The following is a 12,062-nucleotide window of genomic DNA, read 5'->3' on the forward strand; positions in this document are numbered from 1 at the left end:
CAAATGTTCACATGGACTGTTTGTACCCGACCTGTAGTAGAACATCCCAAGCTCATATTGGTCTGATCAGCCATAGTCAGACACACTGAAAATTGACTCTGACATAGTGATATCATTTTGGTTCCCGTCTTTGATGACTCAATGGTCTTGACTTAATACTCAAAGAGAATGTGTAGAAAAACACTTTAGAGACTTTTCAAATAAAGAATACCATGCCTTTGGCACACTATATAGCAGCCTGGTGAGTTTTCAACACTTTAATAGTGTGCTCAGAGAATTCTTTGATTATTTCATGGTTACCTATTTGGAGATTTGATCTTTTTCTTCTTTCAGCCAAAACACACCCAGTATGTGTGAGCAATTCTGTAGAGCTCCAGGAATGCTGACTATTTGCCAAACCAGAGAAGTGAACCTTTGACCTGGACCAGCTATCTTCCCTGAAGGACTTCAAATGGATCTTTGCAAGTTATCTACAGTGATAGACTAAGAGCAACCTACCAAGGTATGTAGGCTGTTAGCAGTTCATGGACTTTTCTAACTTGACATAGAATTTTATTAGCAGCTGTTTCTAAAATGTGACATATACCATGACTTTATTTAATAAAAGTGCTTGTTTTCAATGGACTTTGGTTACCTGCGCAGCTTTTACATAGCTCAAGACAGCCTAAACTTTCATTCCTAATTTGTTCAATCCCCCAAATTAGTACAGCTCCTCCTGTACTCTGTGTTTGCAAGTACCCCACTGCAGGGCCTCATTTGCCAGTTGGGATAATCACCTGCAGATAATTCAAGACAACCTGTTCAGGGTAAAAAAGACAAAAACATGCAAAGTTAGAAAAAAGACAGGTTGCCATTTTTAAGTGGTTGTCTGGCTCTTCTCTGAATGCCAATTACCACTCTGTAAAATTTAACCAGTGATACCACAGATCTTTTTTCATTATGCAGTAAATTTACCCAGTTACATTCAAGTTTACACTCCTTTGCTCAAGAGTCATCTGGTGTTCTGTCGTCTTCCTCAAATTCTATCCACAAAATCCTTTTCTCAGTTTTTTTCAACATCCACTTTTATGAGATTTTGAGTTCCAAACTTTTTTCTTCCTCACCTTACTATCCTCTCCAAGACAGCAAGCAATCTGATAAAGGTCATACATGTACAGTTATATTAAACATATTTCCCCATTAAACATGTTGTGAAAGAAGAATCAGAAAAAAAGAGAAAAAATGAGAAAGAAAAAACAAAAGAAAAAAAACAGTGAAAATAGCATGCTTCGATCTGCATTCAGACTCCAGAGTACTTTCTCTGGATGTGGATAGCATTTTCCATCATGAGTCTTTCGGAATTTTCTTTGTATACAATTGAGAAGAAGCAAGTCTATCAAAGTTACCACTAATCAAATTTAATTAGGCTGAGGAGAGCTCCAGAGAGTAGAGCTATTGATTTATGTAAAAGTACTTTATATACATTTAAATGCCAGTTATTGTTATTATTAGCAAGATACCTAGATAAGATTAAACTACTTGAGTGAGCTTGAGAGTTTTGGTGGAAGGGGTAAATGGAGAAAAGAAAAGAAAAAGGATGAACTTATGACATTTCCTGACATGTTTCACTTAGCATTATCTTTCTGCTATGCCCCTGTTACACTGAATCCATCCCTGATCTCTTCTTCTCTTGCTCTGGAAACTGTATTCAAATCAACATTAGCTTTACTTCTAGAAAGAGTGTCAGTCAGTTGCTGTATGGCTGCAGTCACCATCCTTGTTGTTCAGTAGTTCTCAGTCTTGTCCAACTCTTTGTGACCCAATTTTGGGATTTTCTTTCTAAGACACTGGAATGGTTTGCCGTTTTCTTTTCCAGCTCATTTAACAGATAAGGAAACTGAGGGCAAACAGGGTTAACTGACTTGCCCAGAGTCACACAGCTAGTAAGTGTCTGAGGTCAGATTTGAACTCAGGTCTTATTAACTTCAAGCCTGGCATTCTATCTACCTGACATTTTTCTCGTGCTCTAAACTTGTATCACCAACTGTCTACTCAACATTTCTACTTAAATGACCTTCTATTATCAGTAATCACATATTGAGCAACTACTCATAAAATACTGCAAGGTGCCAGGCATACAAAGTTGAATAAAACATGAAGCCTATCTTTAAGAACTTTATACTCAGTGTGTCTAAAAATTAACTCATCAGTCTTTCCCCAAATCATCATCTCTTCTAACTTTCCTATTTTCATTAGGGACCTGTATCATCTCAAACATCTGTGCACAAAATTTCAGTTATGTTAGATCATTCTCTTTTCATTCCTTCTTCCACATGCAGTCATTCACTGAGTCCTATTGATTTCTATAATAACTCACTTCACTATCTTTTCCATCCTAGTACCACTATTGTATAGGTCCTTGTGAATGAATGAAAAAAATTTGTTGAGTGGACGAGAAAAGGAGAAGAGAGAGAGATGAAATATTCATATTAATTGATTACTATTCCTAGTGGAGGAAGTGCAAAGGAGATTGAAGTGCTTGAAGCCACATAAAAGGGGGTTTAGGGAGCTAGGCCTGACTACATAAAGTGAGCTCTTAACATTTAACATGATCTGGATAAAGATGGCTGCTGTGGGAGAAGTAGTCCTGGCTGGTGTGACTAGAAAATTACTCATCACCTAAAATTATAGAATCATGAAATTTTTTAGAGAAGAAAATGATGTTAAAAAGAACCTAGTCTAACTCATCTATTTTTATTTTATGTTTGTTTGGTTTATCTTGTTTTTATTAATAAATTTGGACTTCCATAGACTAACATAGCAAAGCATACTCCCTGAAACAACTAAAGAAAATAGCTAGTTTGTAGTTACTGAAGAGTAACTGCAATTGATGGTACGTAAAACTGTTAAAAGAATAATTGTATTTTAACCTCAAGAAGATAATAACATTGTGTTAAATCAGAGTTTTGTTGCTGTTTAATTCCTTTTTCTTAATTTTATTTTTTAATGAACAGAAATGTATTTTCCCTCTCTCCCGCTGCACTTAAGAAAATAAATCCCCTGCAACTAATATGCATAGTCAAGCAAAAACAAATTCCTCCATTGTCTGTGCTCAAAAATTATTTGTCTCATTTTGCACACTGAATTCATTTCCTCTCTGTCAAAAGGTGCACAGCATCCTTAATTGTTAGTCCTCTTGAGTCCTGGCTAGTCGTTTTGTTGATCATTGTTCTTTCAGCTTTCAGAATTTACCTTTGCTATCTTGTTTGTTATTTTATAAATTGTTCTCCCCCACTTCACTCAGAATCAGTTCATGCAAGCCTTTCCATGTCTCTTTGAAATCTATTTCCTCATTTCTTATAGCACAGTAGTATCCCTTTATATTTATATACCACAAATTGTTCAGCCATTCCCCAACAGAGAAGCACCCCTTCAGTTTCAGTTTTTTGTCACCACAAAGAGAACTGCTATAAATGTTTTTGTACATATGATTCCTTTGCCTTATTGTCTGACCTCTTTTAGATAGAGACCTAGCAATGGTATAGCAGGGTCAAAGGGCATGTCCTTTTGCTTAGCTTTTTGTGCATAATTCCAGATTGCTTTTCATTTTATAGGAATTTAAGAAGCTCCATAGAGGTTAAATGACTTCCACAAGATCACCCTGCCAGTTCTTAATGATAGATCTGAGACTTTAATCCAAGTCTTTTAATTCCCAGTCCAGTTCACTTTCCTTTATTTCATACTGCCTTCATGGAGGTAGTATAATAGAAGGAATAGAGTATGAGACTTGAAGGCAGGGAGACCTGGATTCAAAATCTGACTTCTGAGATTTCCAAGCTGTGTAATTAAGGATAAATAATTCAACCTATTTGACCCTCATTTTCCTTATCTGTAAAATGAGGATAATAGTACCCATAGTATCTACTAACAGATTTATTGTAAGTCTTGAAGAAGATAATGTATGCTATGAAGAATGTATGGAAAGTGCTTAACAAATTTTAAAGTGTTATACACATATCTCATCGTTACTAATGCCCAGAAGACTACAGGATCCTCATAACTCGTATTTCTGTCTACTCTTTCTTCCTTTTTTAATGGATATTATTGAAGGGTGGTCTTACAACATGCATGGTACGGTGCTTCAGGTAGACTAGCTTCCTCACTCTCTCCCTTACACTCAATGATCATTTTCTGAGACCTTACTTATGCTCTTGCCCCTGTGTAAAATGCTTTTACCTCTCCTTTATGCTTGTCTAAATCATATAAGGAAAGTTTTGGGAAAATAAAATTGTGTAACCAGTATCTGAAAAGATATGGATAAGGGGGAAAAAAATCTTTGAATTAAATTAATTCTGATTTTTAAAAAGCCCAACATCCAAAATCAATAAAAAATAGGTCAAAGGATATGGATAAATAGTCTTTAAAAGAAAAAATACAAACTATCAATAACCACATGATTAATGTTCATAATCACTAATAATCAGAGAAATGTAAATTGGAATACCTTATATGTATTAATCTAGCATGATGTATTCAGGCAGAATCACTGCCTGAATGGTTAAGGAGATGGAATGGATAAGTTTGGGAGATTGCACTAGAATAATTCAGAAATCCCTTCCAGTTCTAGGACTATCTGAGTATTTCTTCAGTGTAATGTTGTTCTTTAACTTAGCAATATTCCCAGGCTTTTATTTGATTTGGGTATCCATTTTTGAGAGAAGGTACTTAGTTCATTCTAAATCCATGCCTTTTAGGTCTTATTCTTTTAGTGAGCATTTTGTTCTAAATATAAGTTTAATAAGAAAAATGTAGATATACGTAGTATTAGTAAACTTTGTGCATAATCCTTATTAACAAGCAATTTTAGATCATCTGATGCATATAGAATACTTTCCTAGACACTGGGGTTATAGAGTCATAAAATATAGATCCCTTCCCTTATGAAGTTTGCGAGTAATCTAGGAAAAACAAAATAGAAGAATTTTTTAAGCCAGAAAAGTGGCAAATGAATATTGTTGATCCCAAGTGCTTTTGGAAGGAGCAGAGATAGGAAGGGCATGTACAGATCACCCTATACTGAGTACTATGGAAGCCCTATCAAAAGCTTCTGCATTGTTGATTCTGCTTGTTATGGTGATCCATCCGCTGGAAGCTTTGGTGATGTTTTCACATAATTTTGGCCCTGCATCTAAGTCTAAGATAGAGACAGTTTTTGTAATCAAGGGAATAGTAAAGCATTATGCTTCTTCATTTTTCAGGTCAGATCACTTTGCAGTGGCTATATATTACAGCCAAAGTTCATTATACCAAAAATAATGTTTGTGTTCTAGCTGATGACTCACAGTAACACTAATAATATTGCTTAACGGACCAAGTCACAATAAGATATCCTATAATTCAGGATAAAGAATATTTTCTCAGGTCTCATCTATGCATTCCTAATGAAAATATCCTCTCATGATTGTGTCTTTTAAAGACTAGTGCACATTTCCTATTTCACTCAGTGAATTAAAACAGATCTGAAGTGCCAGTAACTGTCAAAATGACCTTATGTGTAAAAGGGAATTGATTTAACTCAAATCCACCATGAAAAGAAATAAACCACTTTAAGGACATGAAATTTTATAGAAGAACTTGAAAAAATGATTCATCTCTTGCCTGATAATTTTGTTAACTCTCTCACCCCCCACTAAATCTTTCACTAGCTTTGTTAATTGACTTCACATTTGACATAGTAATTGTTTCCATGGAGATGAAATGGATCATTCCCTTACTTTGAATTGTGCCATCACTGAAAGCAGCAAGTAAGCAACCTGACAAAGTTTTGTTTAAATAGTTATACTTCCTGCTAACCAATCTGCCAGATGGCTTAGGGAAGTTTAGTACAATAAAATATATTTTTTTACCCTCAAAAATTTTTTCATGGTTATATCCTGGCATTACTTGATATTGTCTTTCAAATATCAGTGTATCCTTTTTTTGGTATTTATCTTTGTTTCTTTCGCCTTGATCTAATCACATTTGGTATGAGGGGAGGTAGAACAAAATACAGGTATCCATTGTTAATTTAGAATCATATTTTAATTTTTTGACTGGTTTCATTTGCCTGACTGATAGATTCTAGTGATAATTGTATTTGACCAATGTAAATTTGTACCATCACCACTTCATAATGGTGCTTCCCTTTGTCATGTGACTTTGTCATATGACACAAAAAAAAGATGCGTATTTGCTAAAGGTGTTTGACACTGTCATGGAAGATGTCTAGTGAGGGATAGATGAATGCTGTCTTATAAATAGTGATATCCTCCAAGTGTTCCTGCTTGTAGAAGACATTATGCTGATTACATCAAATCCTAGGATTTCATAGAACCTCTCTGATGAATCTCTAATGGTTCAAAAGTTTAGCCCAACAAACTACCTAGGAGAAACCAAGTGATAGTATGATAAGTGATAGATGATAGTATGTAGTTGTAAGGACAGCCCATGTAGTTGGTTCATCAGTACCTCATATTGGACAGACATTAAAGCTGGATTTAGAATTAGAGGGATAGTGGGTGGGATTATATTTGGGAAACTTTAAATGCACTTTCAGCTTCCAAAATGCTTCTTGACCCAGCAAAATTGAGCATAATCTTTTAGGAGAGGAGAGGGATATTCAGTGAAATAGGGGACTTCCAGAACTTCTTGATGAAAAGACCAGAGCTCAAATTTGATCTTTGAATACAAGACTCAAGAGAGGCATAAAAAGGTAAACAGGAAAAGAAAAAAAAAGCATGTTATTCAATAAGGGCAAACTGTTTACATCCCTACATGGGAAGATGATAGTTGTACATCTTGAGAACTGTATCTTTATTATGACATTTAAAAGAGATATACATAGACAGAGGGTATGATGTAAGTCAACTTTGATGTGATGATAAAAAAATTAATTAATGAGTGAAAAAAAGATTGTACTTGGAGAAGAGAAAAGGAGGAGCTAGAAGAGGTGCAAAGACCTATTACAGTAGAAGGAACAAAGGGAGTGAGGCAAGCATTGTTTAAACCTTACTCTCATCGGATTTGGCTCAAAGAGGGAATAGCATACACGCTCACTTGGCTATAGAAATCTGTCTTACCCTATAGGAAGTAGGAGGGGAAAGGCGAAAGAAGAGAGGGCAGATTGAGGGAGGTGATGGGCAGAAGCAAAATACTAGTGAGGAGGGAAAGGGAAAAAGGAGAGACAAAAGCATAAATGGGGGAAAATAGGATGGAAAGAAAGACATAGTAATCATAACTATGAATGTGAATGGGATGAACTTTCCCATAAAACAGAAGCAGATAGCAGAGTGGATTAAAAACCATAATCATACAATATTTTGTTTATAAGAAGCACATTTGAAGCAGAAAGATACACACAGAGTAAAAGTAAAAGGCTGGAGCAAAATATATTATGCTTCAGCTGAAGTATAAAAAGCAGGGATAGCAAGCCTTATCTTAGACAAAGCAAAAGCAAAAATAGATCTAATTAAAAGAGATAAGGAAGGAAACTACATCCTACTAAAACATACCATAGACATTGAAGTAGTATCAGTACTAAACATAATATGCACCAAGTGGTATACCATCCAAATTCTTAGAGGAGAAGTTAAGTGAGTTACAGGAAAGAATAGATAGCAAAATTATACTGGGGGGACCTCAACCTCCTCCTCTTAGAACTAGATAAATTTAACAAAACAATAAACAAGAAAAAAGTTAAAGAAGTGAATAGAATCTGAAAAGTTAGAAATGGTAGGCTTCTGGAGAAAATTGAATAGGTATAGAAAGGAATATACACCTTTTTCTCAGCAGTACATAGCAGCTAAACAAAAATCAATCACATAATAGGCTATAAAAACCTTACAATCCAATGTAGAAAGGCAGAAATATTAAATGCATCCTTTTCAAGTCATCACGCAATAAAATTACATGTAATAAAGGGTCATGGAAAGATATACTAAAGATTAATTGGAAATTAAATAATCTAATCCTAAAGAATGAGTGGGTCAAATAACAAATCAGAGAAAATTAGTAGCTTCATCCAAAAGAGTAACAATAATGAAACAACATAGCAAAACGTGTGGGATGCAACCATAGCAGTTCTTCAGGGAAATTTTATATCTCTAAATGCTTTTATGAATAAAATAGAGAAAGAAGAGATCAACAAATTGGGCATGTAACTAAAAAAGCTAGAAAAAGCACAAATTAAAAAATCTCCAATATTATCCCCAATAATATCAATCCTCAATAAAACCCCAATAAAATCAATAAAAATCTCCAATTAAATATCAAATTAGAAATTCTGAAAATCATAGGAGAGCTTAATAAAATTGAAATTAAGAAAACTATTGAACTAATAAATAAAACTAAGCTGATTTTTATGAAAAAAACAGTAAAATAGATAAATGTTTGGTTAATTAAAAAAAGAAAAGAAAACCAAATTACCAGTTTCAAAAATGAGGATAAATTCACCACCATGAAGAAGAAATTAAAACAGTAATTAGGAGCTATATTTGCCCAGCTGTATGCCAATAAATATGACAATCTTAGTGAAATGAATACTTACAAAAATATGAATTGCCCAGATTAACAAAAGAGGAAATAAAATACTTAACCCCATTTCAGAAAAAGAAGCTGAACAAGCCATCAGTTAACTCCCTAAGAAAAAAATCTCCAGGGCCAGATGGGTTTACAAGTAAATTCTACTAAACATTTAAAGAACAATTAATTCTAATACTATGTAAACTATTTGGAATAATTGGCAAAGAAGTCCTGATAAATTCTTTTTATGATACAAATATGGTGCTGATACCTAAACCAGGAAGAGCCAAAATAGAAAAAGAAAATTATAGATCAGCTTCCCTAGTGAATGTAGATGCAAAATTTTAAATAAAATATTAGCAAAGAGATTACAGCAACTTATCATGAGGGTAATACACCAAGACCGGGTGAGATTTATACCAGGAATGCAGGGCTTGTTCAGTACTAAGAAAGCTATAAGCATAATTGACCATATCAATAACAAAATTAACAGAAGTCATATAATTACCATGACAGACATAGAAAAGCTTTTGACAAAATACCGCACCTATTCCTATTTAAAAACACTATTGAGCATAGGAATAAATGAAGTTTTCCTTAAAATAATAAGTAGCGTCTATCTAAACCCATCAGCATTATATGTAATGGGGATAAGCTAGAAGCATTTCCAACAAAATGCTTCTTGACATGAAAATCCATCTTTTTAACGCTGATATTCTCCTGGTGAAGCTATATGGTTATAAATCATGGAATGGCACAATGTCCCAAGAAATGAAATTGTGGTTATTCAAAGAGCAGTGGAGATGTATGGAGGTTATGGTATAAGTAGGCTGTGGTATATTACCAGTGATAATGTGTGCAAGAAGTGATGAAAAAGATGTCATCCAATAGTTACATAATCAGAAAAGGAAATAGACTAATTGTATAACATGAGAGCAAGCGATAACAAATGGATACCCCAAATGCTACACTGTTATGAATATAATTGTAAAAGACTTAGGAGAATGCCTTCAGCATATTGATATACTCTATGGAGTTTTTATGGGAAGACATGGATAGGGAAGAGTCCCAGAGGTGAAGAAGGTATGAATGAGCCAATATTACAGTTTGAGGAAGTATCCACATTGATGAGGTTATAGATTCTTGAAGTATTTTTTTTTGCCAGTGTAGGATCAACGAGAAAATGATACGAAACACTTTAGAAAATAATTAGTTATGAGACTGCTTTTTGTTCTGTTCAACTACTCACATTTTTTTTTCACTTTCAGCAAACAGGATTGGTTATTTTTTTTAATTTAATTTTTATTGATGTCTTTCATTTTACATTACCCACATTTCCCATTCTTTTTCTCCCTTCACCCTGTTCCCAAGAGCCACCCCTTATACTAAAGAACTAAAAAAGCAGAAGAGAAATAAAGTGTTTTGCCAAACAAAAACGTGTTATAGGCAATATTTCGTTTCATATAACTGTGGAATCTCTGGGTCAGTGGACATGGACATTTGAATTATTTCCTCTGTAAAATTTCAAATTGCTTTTAAATTTTGTTGGGCTAAAAAACAGCTCTCCCATCAATTTATTAATGTGCCTATCTTCCCACAACCCCTCCAACATTGACTGTTCCTATATATATTTTTATCATCTTTGTCCTTTTGTTGGTACGGGGTAAAAACTCAGAGTTGTTTTAATTTGTGTTTCTCTTATCATTAGTTATTTAGAATATTCTATCATGTGGTGTCTAGTAATTACTTTGCTACTTTTTTTTTGAGCATAGCAAACAGAATTGGCTTTGCTTCTTCATTTACCTTTATTTTTGCTTTCAAGACTTTGGAAGTAGAGAATGAAGAGTCAGGCCATGCATATTATATAGAAGCTGCTGTTACCATCATTGATGGAGGGCTAACTTTCTTTGTCCAGAAGAATGATATGATTTTAACAAAGCAAGAAATCAATGACCTGCCTATGCCCTTCAGCCATTCTTCCAGCAGATCATAGAGGGATTTGATATTTCAGTGTACTTCATTGGACTTTTTAGCTCTGTTTCCATTTGGTAGAAGAAATTCAATATACTCTTCCTTCTCCATCCTTCCTGATTTGAGCCAAACAAATTGTTCCCCACCATTTGGGAAATCATGAAGGATATACTTTTTTTTAATGATTCATCTGTCCTTTAACATTTTTAAAATTTGGGTTGTATGTTTGCTTGTTCTGTATATATTTTCTTAAGCTGTTGGAGCCTTCTTAAGATAATAGTAATATTAATTTCCTTGATGTGAGTAGCTTTAAAAGAAAATGTTTAAGTAGCAATATTAATTAATTGTAAAGTAATTAAGACTTTTAAAGCATCAGTATAGTACCAATATATGTTGGGGGTGTAAGCTCAGTTTTCACGTGGACAGTCTCGGGCAGGTAAAAGTGAGGACCTCTAAACCTCAGAGTTCTCACGAGGCCCCCCAGGGAACAGCTGGGAATTGAGGCTTGAAACACGGGCTATCTTGTGCATTTCCACCTCTTCTCAGTGGGAAACTTGCTGGGGAGAGCATCCCACCCTTGAGATTGGTCCGTGGTCTGAGCACACCTGTTGTTAATTAGCTAGGGGCTGAGAGCATGCACAGTATTCACGTGCAAACTATGCAGCGGGAGAGCTTAAGTAGGGACAGGAAAGCCTGAAGGCCCCTCTTCTGGATGTCGAGTCCCTTCCGGGAGGCTCTTCTTGCTTTGGGGCCCTTAGAGGGAAGAGGGTCCCTCCCCTCTTCCGCTCCCATCCTCTTGCTGTATGATCCACGCCACTTGGGAGGAGGAGGATTCCTCTCTCCTGAGGAAGAATTCACCCTGCACATGGATACGTAACTAAGACCCTGAATAAAGCCTAACCCTTGTTCGACTCTGGAAAGTCTCTTCTCTCAATACGTTTATCTGGTTGGCCTCCAAAGACCTGTGGAAAGGTAAGTAGACTCGGGTAGCTCATCGGCCTCTAGGCCAAACAAATACCCCCATTTTGAGAATGTTTGTTTTTTTAAAGAAATTGTGAGTTCCAAATTATCTTCCTCCCTTCCTTACCTCTCTCCTGCCTAAGATGATAAGCAATTTGATATGTTATATATGTACAATTATGTAAAACATATTTCCATGTTAGTCATGTTGTGAAAGAAGAAATAGACCAAAAGAAAAAAAAACATGAAAACCATAAAGAAAGTAAAAATAGTATGCTTCAGTCTGTATTCAGACTCCATCCATTCTTTCTCTGAATGCAGATAGCATTTTGTATCATGAATTCTTTGGAATAGTCTTGGATCATTGCATTGCTAAGAAGAGGTAAGTCCTTCATGGTTGATCATCACACAATGCTGCTGATACTGTATACGGTGTTCTTCTGGTTCTGCGCATTTCACTTTGCATCTATTCATTTAAATCTTTCCAGTTTTTTCTGAAATCCTCCTGCTTGTCATTTCTTATAGCACAGTAGTATTCCATTATATTCATATATCATAACTTGTTTAGCCATTCTCCAATTTATGGGCATCCC

General features: G+C 35.0%; 1 protein-coding gene across 3 annotated transcripts in view; it reads left to right on the plus strand.

The window, feature by feature from the left end:
• The window catches only part of ZHX3 (zinc fingers and homeoboxes 3), a 157,957-nt gene that overhangs the window by 35,426 nt on the left and 110,469 nt on the right, over nucleotides 1–12,062 (plus strand). For all 3 annotated transcript variants that reach the window (XM_072631489.1, XM_072631490.1, XM_072631487.1), the window contains exon 2: nucleotides 334–502. The gene's annotated coding sequence lies outside the window, so the exon portion shown is untranslated. The remainder of the gene's footprint in view (nucleotides 1–333; nucleotides 503–12,062) is intronic.

The sequence above is a fragment of the Notamacropus eugenii genome, chromosome 1 (assembly GCF_028372415.1).
Source record: "Notamacropus eugenii isolate mMacEug1 chromosome 1, mMacEug1.pri_v2, whole genome shotgun sequence".
Taxonomy (NCBI): Eukaryota; Metazoa; Chordata; class Mammalia; order Diprotodontia; family Macropodidae; genus Notamacropus; species Notamacropus eugenii.